This window comes from Spinacia oleracea, chromosome 1 (assembly GCF_020520425.1).
Source record: "Spinacia oleracea cultivar Varoflay chromosome 1, BTI_SOV_V1, whole genome shotgun sequence".
NCBI lineage: Eukaryota > Viridiplantae > Streptophyta > Magnoliopsida > Caryophyllales > Amaranthaceae > Spinacia > Spinacia oleracea.
Genome location: NC_079487.1, coordinates 98,047,697 through 98,057,710, shown reverse-complemented (window position 1 = coordinate 98,057,710; position 10,014 = coordinate 98,047,697).

Here is a 10,014-nt window from a genome sequence, read left to right as displayed (position 1 = left end):
GTAAGCTTCAACTATGTTTGCAAACAAGATTTTGTGTTTGCAATAGTCTATATGTACCATGATTTTTGCTTTTGCCTTAGAGGAACTTCAATTTAGCAATTACCTTAGCTTGATCATTCCGAGTTCCATCCTCATTTTCTCATGTTTCTCTCTGTTCAAGGGCTTAGTTAAAATATCAGCAATTTGGTGATCAGTTTGGCAAAAATCTAATTTGATCAAACCTTTCTCAACATTATCTTTAAGGAAATGGTGTCTAATGTGGATGTGTTTGACCCGGGAATGATGAACCAGATCTTTTGAAATACAAATAGCACTAGTGTTATCACAATAGATAGGAACACAATCATAGATAATACCAAAATCTCTTAGCTGTTGTTTTATCCATAGAATTTGTGAGCAACAAGCTGCAGCAGCTACATACTCAGCTTCAGCTGTGGATAGAGCAACAGTGTTCTGTTTCTTGGAACCCCAAGAAACCATGCATGGACCTAGGAACTGTACCATACCTGATGTGCTTTTTCTATTCACTAAGTCACCTGCATAATCAGCATCAGCATATCCTTTTAGCTCGAATGATCCACTTCTTGGATAGTATAGGCATAGGTCATCAGTTCCTTTGAGATATCTTAGTATTCTTTTCACCGCAGTTAGATGGGACTCCTTTGGATTGGATTGAAATCTTGCACATAGTCCTACACTAAAAGAAATGTCAGGTCTACTGGCTGTTAAATATAATAGTGATCCAATCATACCTCTGTATTTCGTTTGATTCACACTTTTCCCATTTGGATCAGTGTCTAATCTGGTAGCTGTTCCCATGGGAGTGTGGTTTACTTTGGCTGATTCTAGCTCATATTTCTTTAGGAGTTCCTTCACATACTTTTGTTGGTGTATCATGATTCCTTCCTCGGTTTGCTTGATTTGTAAACCAAGGAAGAAATTGAGTTCCCCCATCATGCTCATTTCAAATTCACTGCTCATCAAGTTTGCAAAATCCTTGCACAAATTCTCATTAGTTGCTCCAAATAATATATCATCAACATAAATTTGAACTACTAACAAGTCAGTTCCTCTAGATTTTAAGAATAAAGTTTTGTCTATTCTACCTCTTTTAAAATCATTTTGAAGGAGGAACTTTGATAATCTCTCGTACCAAGATCTAGGGGCTTGTTTTAGTCCATAGAGAGCCTTATCTAATTTGTAAATATGATTTGGAAATTCGGGATTTTCAAATCCAGGGGGCTGTTCCACATAAACATCTTCCTCTAAGAAACCGTTTAAGAAAGCACATTTAACATCCATTTGATAAAGTTTAAAACCCATGAAAGCAGCAAAAGCAATTAAGATTCTAATGGCTTCTAATCTAGCAACAGGTGCAAATGTTTCTTCAAAGTCAATACCTTCCTGTTGGTTATAACCTTTGACCACTAACCTTGCTTTGTTCCTTATGATTGTTGCATGTTCATCTTTCTTGTTCCGGAACACCCATTTCAGCCCTATCACCTTCTGGTGCTTTGGTTTGGGTTCCAAGTGCCATACCTTGTTTCTTTTGAATTCATTTAATTCTTCTTGCATGGCTATGATCCAGTCAGCGTCCTCCAGAGCCTCAATGTGATTTCTTGGCTCAAATATGGAGAGGAACGCATGGAATGCGCAAAAGTTCCTTAGTTGTGACCTTGTCTGAGTTCCTTTTCTGATGTCACTCATAATGAGTTCCATTGGGTGAGACTTTTGATGCTTCCAAGGTTTAGGTTGAAACTGAGCTACTGGTGTTGTGGCATTTTCGTCAGTTCCTTCTATGACCTGAGTTCCCTGTTGGTCATTGTGGGGTTCCTCTGGTGTTGTTTCTGGATCTTCTTGGTTTTCTTCTTGTTCCACTAGTACGGGAACTTCTTGATTTTGTTGAGCAGTTCCTCTGGCTGTGTGTTTGCTTGGTTGGAACTCCTCATCATTTTCTGGAGCACGAGATAAACCAATCTCGAAAAGTTCTTGTTCCTGTACTATATTAGTTTTGTTAGATTCATCGAATATTATATGTACACTTTCCTCAACACACATAGACCTTTTGTTATAAACTCTGTAAGCTTTGCTATTTAAGGCATATCCTAGGAACACTGCCTCGTCGCTTCTTTCATCAAACTTCCCCAAGTTCCTTTTTCCATTGTTGTGGACAAAACATTTGCTACCAAAGGCTCTAAAGTAAGAGATGTTGGGTTTTATACCTTTTAGTAGCTCATAGGGGGTTTTGTTTAGGATTGCTCGAATCATAACTCTATTTATAATATAACAAGCAGTATTGACTGCTTCAGCCCAGAAGTTCCTAGGCAGGGAACTGGCTATTAACATGGTTCTTGCCATGTCCTCTAAGGTTCTATTTTTCCTCTCAACAACTCCATTTTGTTGTGGAGTTCTGGGAGCTGAGAAATTGTGGTCCGTACCTTGTTCCTTGCAGTATTCATCGAATTTGTAATTTTCAAATTCTGTTCCATGATCTGATCTTATATGGATCAGTTGATGACCTGTGGTTTTCTGAATTTTCTTTGAAAATGCAACAAACTCATCAAACGTTTCATCCTTGCTTGTTAGAAATATGACCCAAGTAAAGCGAGAGTAATCATCAACAATAACTAATACATATTTTTTCCCACTTCTGCTTTGAATTCTCATTGGGCCACATAAGTCCATATGGATGAGTTCCAATGGTTTTGTGGTGCTTACCAATTTCTTAGACTTAAAGGAACTTCGGACATGCTTGCCTTTTGCACATGCATCACACACTTTATCAGTTAGGAACTTGATTGAGGGGAGTCCTCGAACCAGTTCCTTTGATCTTAGTTTGTCAAGCAGAGAGAAACTAGCATGTCCAAACCTCCTGTGCCATAGTAGGGAATCTTCTTCAAAGGCACTGAGGCAGGTTAAATTGTTCCTGGGAACTTTATTGAGATCCACATAATACGTGTTCCCTTTACGAGTTCCTTCCAAAATAACCTTCCCAGTGTTATTATTGATGATTTGACAATTTTCAGAAGTAAAACTTACAGAGTTTCCTTTGTCACAAAATTGAGAAATGCTTAGTAGACTGTGCATTAAACCCTCGACTAAAAATACATTTTCAATGGCATAGGAACTTGACCTTCCAACTTTTCCAATTCCAACAATTTCTCCTTTCATGTTGTCTCCAAAGGTCACAGTTCCTCCATTGTAGGCTTCTAGTGAGAGGAATTTAGATTTGTCTCCTGTCATGTGTTTGGAACACCCGCTGTCGAGATACCACGAGCTGTTCCCCTTCACTAGAATCTGTAAAGAGATCAAAGGTTAGTTACAGGAACTCGGGTTTCCTCGAGTTCCTTTTCAACTACAACTTCTGACTTCTTGACCCATTTTTGCTTTACATAATTTATGTTTCTTTGATCCTGTTCCTTCATTTTGGAACACTCAGTACTTACATGACTTCCACTTCCACATGAGAAACAAACTTTCACACTAGGAAGAGCCACATACTTTTTCTTATGACTAGTTTTATGATTAAAGCCCAATCCTTCTATTCTCTTAGATTGAGTATTCTCAATCCATTTGGGAGGAACTTTAGGTGGTTGTCTCTGTGCCCTGGCCATGGCTAGTTCCCTTTCTAGTTTCTCTTTCTGTTCCTTTGTGGTGATCAGATCTTTGTTTAAATTTTCTAAGTCGATGTTAAAAACTCCCATGTTGATCTCTGATAGATTAAAAAGTGATACCGCAAGTGCACGGTGTCTGTTGTTAGCAGATACTTAGCAAATACGGGTCGATCCCACAGGGAGACAAGTTCTATTAGTTTTTGCCCAATTATACGAACTATTTCAATAACGAAAGTTGAGTTTGAGTATTAACTACTAAAGCTAAAACAATAATAAAAATGCGTAATTTATCAATGAATTAAAGGTCTAGGGCGTCTGTTCGGTTCGCCATGCTTATACTAATCCAATAACACAATTCAATTCGACAACGAATAAACTAGGCCGAGTAATTAAAGTACATGCTAATCCTACGGTCGGGTCTTAACACTTTCAATTCAACATATGCAGTACGATCGCTAACATAATCAGAATTGCCAATTGTACAAAGCCTCTAAAAACACGATCTTTCGATTCTAATTCCTATTAGCTAGATAATTAATCCATGAAATTGGCCGATAACATGAATCAACGATTAAGAACAAATCAATTGGAATTACTCGAGCAATAATCTATAGATTAGCAAACTTTATTGCATAACAATCATGGTATAAACATGGCTTCCCTAACTTAGCCCTAGAATAAAACTACTCGCTCATAATTGAATTACAAAGCGTGAAATAAATAATAAAAACAAGATTCATAATCATAGGACGAATTAATCTAAGAAACGAAAATAATAGGAAAGAATTAAAGCAAAAGAAATTATGAAAAATACCTTAGATTGATGAATTGAATTGATGAAAAGCTAGGGTTCAACAATGGAAAACAAAAGGGAAGAATAGAAAAAACTCAACTGGCGTCCAAGTGTTCTGGGAATTTTTTTAAAACGTAAAAGAAAATAAAAGCATAAGGGAATACATTAATTCCCTTGAGGTATTTTAGTCTTTCTTAAATTCTAAACAAAATAGGAATAAATAACAATTACATAAGCTATGATTTAATTGGACGATCAACAAGACGAAAGCATGAACCCGCGTGTGGAAGTAGTTGGGCGGAGAAACCAGCGGGCCCGCTGGTGGGTCGCTGGTTTTCGCGCCCAAGGGGAAGATTGGGCCATCGTTTTGGGCTTCGGGCGAATCGGATAGTCGAGCCATCTTGTTTATGTCATAATTCTTGTTCTACAATGCCTATAAGGACGTGTGACCTGTCGTTGGAAAGCTCTTGAAGTCTACTTTCTAGGCCAATAAAAATCGCCTCATTACGACATGTAGAACTTGAGATATCATCAAAAGAGTGAACGCTTGTCCGTTTTGATGCTTAGAAAAATAGCGTTTAGCTTCGTTATTGACTCAAAATTATCCCTAGAGATATGCAATGATCCTCGAGTCAACATTCCATCCGTTCATCATCCAAATCAACTCATAACACTCCGAAAGCATCCAAATGACCGTAAAATCACCTGAAACATTAAGAAAACACAAACGGGGCGTAATAGAGTACGACAACGATAACTTATGCAAATGTGATCCTAAATGCAACTAAAATGATATAAATGCCTAATAATGCAACCTAAATGCGCCTAAAATACCCTATACAAATATGACTCATCAAATTCCCCCAAGCTAGACTGTTGCTTGTCCCCAAGCAACACTAAACCAAAGATAGAGAAGCAAGACGCACTTGACTTTCATAAAACCATGGTAAGACCAACCTAACTCTCGAGCAAACAATCAAACAGAGTTATTGAGACGGAAATCTAGCTCAGATACAAATAGAACCACAAAGCATCGTGATCCACAATCGAAACAACCAAGCTTAGCCACAAACTATTCTCAATCAAGCTAGTCGTCGCCGCATACCTTGTAGAATATAAATATATGATGCAACATAGGGTAAGATGACAATAGCAAGAAACGATTTTCATTCAATCACAAAACAAACATGCCGATCAAGAGGTCTTTATAATAAGCTTGTAATGGGGCTAGGTGAAAAGGAAGGGTAGGGTATAATTTGGGAAAAAGTGAGAGTAAGGTCCAACTTGGGGAGCAAATGTGAACTATATGCGTCGGCGTGATAATGCCGCAAATCCAACTCCATCGAACCATGAAACCCGAACAATCAACCAAGTTACAACCAAGGGAAAACATAATATAATGTCAATGATCTTTCTTCATTCCCCTTTCCTTGCTTTCAAATTACATACAAAAACGAAAAACATATTTTTTTTTATTTTTCTTTGATTTTTCTCTCTTTTTTTTTCTTTTTTTTTTTTTGTTTATTTTGGTATGAAAATGAAACTAGATAATGAAATCGAAAGTACATAAATAAATCTAATGCTAACTGTTACAAGCTTGGGTGCCAACAATAATATACACCATTTCCGAACCACAAATCCAAACATAGCCTCGAACCACGAACTATTGGCTTAGTGTGCCAATCAATCAACATCAATGAAACCATTACGAACACCGAAGCTCCCCCAAGCTAGACTCGGGACAAGTAACCAACGGGGCTAATAGGGCTCAATTTTGTGGAGTTAAAACAATAAACGGACAAGGCTACAACATGGGTATGAAAGGCAGGAACTGATGTTTCTAAGTTCGTCTGAAGGCTTCCTAAGAAAATGGCCTCTGTCATACGCGGCATGCGTGAGTTGCAACTAAACTACTAATGAATCTCAAGCCAAAATCATACGATAACAAGTCACATCAATCACACAAACACATAGTAAGGTGACCTACAAGATAATTGGCTAGCTATTCTTGACACGAGACCAACATCTTACCGCATACCATTCAATTGGTTCACACAATGCCAAGCAGTTATCAATGTATAGCATGACCGACTGAATTTCAGAATCATAACTAAGTTCAAAAGAAGCTCAAGAGAGTCAAATAAAGCCCGAACATAGTTTGAAAGTCAATTGCACAATGCAGGGTATAAAGACATATGAATGCAAGTAAGAATGCAAGTAAGGGTGCAACTAAATTGAACAATAACACTAGGAAAGCAGTACATTTTTTTCGTTGCACGTAAACTCCCACCCCTAATGGACGGTACAAAGCGTACAACACCTAAACAAAACAATAAAACTATACTAGAAAGCAACAAAGATAGATATCCCTCCCCCAAGCTAAACAAAACACAGTGCCCTCACTGTGAAAATAGCAACAATATAACTCAAACAAGGGAGAGAGATGGAAAGTGCTCACTCGTGATGAGCCTCGTCGGCCGAGTAAGACTCGGTAGGACTGGCGACAGTAGAAGCGGTGGGGCCAGAAGCTTCAAACTGACGACGCAAAGAGTCAATCTCCATAGATGTGGTGGATTTGGGTGAAAGCTAGTTGGTTTAGTTGTTTTCATGATGCAACAACCAAGATTTAAAATACTCCAATCAACCAAGACGGTGCATACTTCAAGATTTAACGATCAATCCCAACGAGCAATCCAATTAATAACAATATTCGCGCGATGCTAATAATTCAAACTCAACAACCAACGAGCGTTAACCAATCTCAACAATTAATTCATATAATATTCACCAACAACAATAACAATTCGAATTCAACAACCAACATTAATATCAAAATTCTCATTTTCTTTTCAAAAATTGATTCAAGTGAATAAAGTTTAGGAAATTTTCAAATTTTAATACTTCTTTGTGTATCACCAAGATCAGAAATTGGTTGCAAACTCACGTGAATTTCGCAAAATGGGGCCCAAGACTATTCAATTTGCCAATGTCCACAAAGAAACAAAAATAAAAATAAAAAATCCCCAAATTGATTTCAGAAGTTAGGGTTTTAAATCATGAACCAATAATGGTGAAGGAGGGAGATTTGAGAGGTGAAGAGGGGGTGGTGGTGCGCTGACCGCCAGTGCAGCGCCGGCGGCCGTTGATGGCGGTTCGCGCGGGTGGACTGGGGCGAGAATGGAGGGCGTGCGGTGGTTGTTGCGCGGGTGAGAGAGATTGGAGGGGATGGCGCGCCAACCGCCGGTGGTGATGTTGGTGTTCTGGGTTTCTCGTGGCTGGGGAGGAAGGCACTGCGTCGGCTGCTGGTGTCGGTTGGTGCTGGTGGAAACAGAGGGGAGGGTGATTGAGGGTGCGCAGGGATGGCTGCAGAGGGGTGTGGCTGCTTCGTTGTTTTTTTTTTTTGAATCAGGTGGGGCGGGAAATCCAGCGACATAGCTGGTTTGCCAGCGGGCAAGGCAGAGGGTTCTGAAATTGGGATGCTTACAGGCCAGCGGGCTAGCTGCCGCAGCGCTGGATTGCACGTGTTGCAGGGAAAAGCCAGCGAGCAATGACCAGCGCAATTGCTGGGTTTCTGGCACAAGAGAGCAGCACAACGGCACTGAGTGAGCTGGCCGAAGCTTGTTGATGCATCAAAAATTCGGAATTAACTTGATCTTGCACCAATAATTCTGAAAATAAAATAAAATTCAAGACCACTAAACTAAAAAAATTAGAATCGTTAGTAAAAATTAAACACACAAAAATAAACAAATAAATAAGTAGTATTAACAACAACTAATCGAAAAATAAAAAATAAAAATTATGAATTCAAGTGAACTCAAAGGGAAATATTTTTATGCTTTTGTTGTTTCTATTTTATTTTTTTTAATAAATAACCAAATAAAAATAAAAAAAATTAAATTAAAGTAGAAAAATAAATCAAAATTGAAATAAACGAAAAAAAAAAATGAGATGAGGGAAAATTAGAAACCGGGTTGCCTCCCGATAAGCGCTCGTTTTAAGTCATTAGCTTGACTCCAAACCTCAAAAATCAAGCGTCGATGGGTGGATTGGAGAGATAGGCCATCTCCAATTTTCCAATGAACGCTTTTTCAGTGTATAGCTTCAACCGTTGGTCGTTCAGTTTGAACTTTGTGCTATCGAGTACCAAAATTCTTGCTCCAACTATTGGACTAGCATCAACTGTATCACCAGGATCATCATCACCTGCAAACTCTTTCAAACCAAGTGCATTATTTGAAAAATTTCTAGAATAAGAATGAGGCAACTTAGCATTAGAGGCAATCAAAGAATAAGACACTTCTTGTATTGGACTTTTCATCTCATGAGACAAGTTAAAGCTCACCTTATCATCCCCTACAGTCAAGGTTAGCCTTCCTTTCTTAACATCGATAACTGCCCCCGCGGTATGAAGGAATGGCCTGCCTAAGATTATTGGAATCTGGTTGTCCTCTTCTATGTCAAGTACAACAAAGTCTACAGGAATATAGAATTTACCTACTCGCACGGGGACGTTTTCTAAAACACCTAAGGGGTATTTAATAGAATGGTCGGCCATTTGCAGAGTAATGGTGGTACATTTTAATTCTCCCATGTTCAACTTTTTATAAATAGAGAGGGGAATGACGGACACACTAGCACCTAAATCACAAAGAGCCTTATCAATGAATAAAGCACCTATATGACAAGGGATGGAGAAACTACCGGGGTCCTTTAGTTTAGGAGGAGACTTGTTTTGTAACATAGCACTACACTCCTCAGTTAGAGCCACTCTCTCTACACCACCAAGATCCCTTTTCTTAGTGATTAATTCCTTTAAATATTTTGCATACATAGGAATCTGAGATATTAAATCAATGAAAGGAATCGTTACCTCGAGATTTTTGACCATAGCCAAGAACTTACCGAACTGTTGATCAACCTTTGCTTTCTGCATTCGATGAGGAAATGGTAGTGTAGGTGCAAAAGGGGGAGAATCAGTAACCTTCTCCTTGCCGCTCTTATTCTCCTCTATTTCATCCTCAACACCCGGGGTTTCAACCCCTACATCCACAATCTTAATTTCAACATGTGCCTCTTCACCAGACTGATGATCACCCTTTGACTTATATTGTCGATGTGGAAATGGCAATCGAGGAACAAAAGGGCGAGAATCATCAATAGCCTTCTCCTTGACTCTTTCCTTAGTCCTTCTAGCCTCCTCTCTCCCCTTTTCAATATCTATAAAATCAGTAGGTACCAAGGGGGCATCATATGTAGTACCACTGTGAAGAACTATGGCACAAGCACTCTCTCTAGTGTGATCTTGAGATGAAGTAGATTGCCCTGGAAGTTTTCCCGGTTGCCTTTTTGACAAAGTGTCAGCGAGTTGAGCAACTTGGTTTTCCAACATTCTATTTTGATTCTTCAACTCCTTTATGCTCTCATCGTGGTTCTTTTGAGCAATCTCTGAGGTCTTCTGCATATTCGCTATGAGTTTATACAGATCACTCATGTTAGGCTCTGGAGTGGCATTGCTCTGCGGAGGTTGTTGCTGATAGCCTTGGTGCGGGGGTCTATTAAACCCCGGGGGAGCATTATGTGAGGCTCCTTGTGGAAATGGAGGCC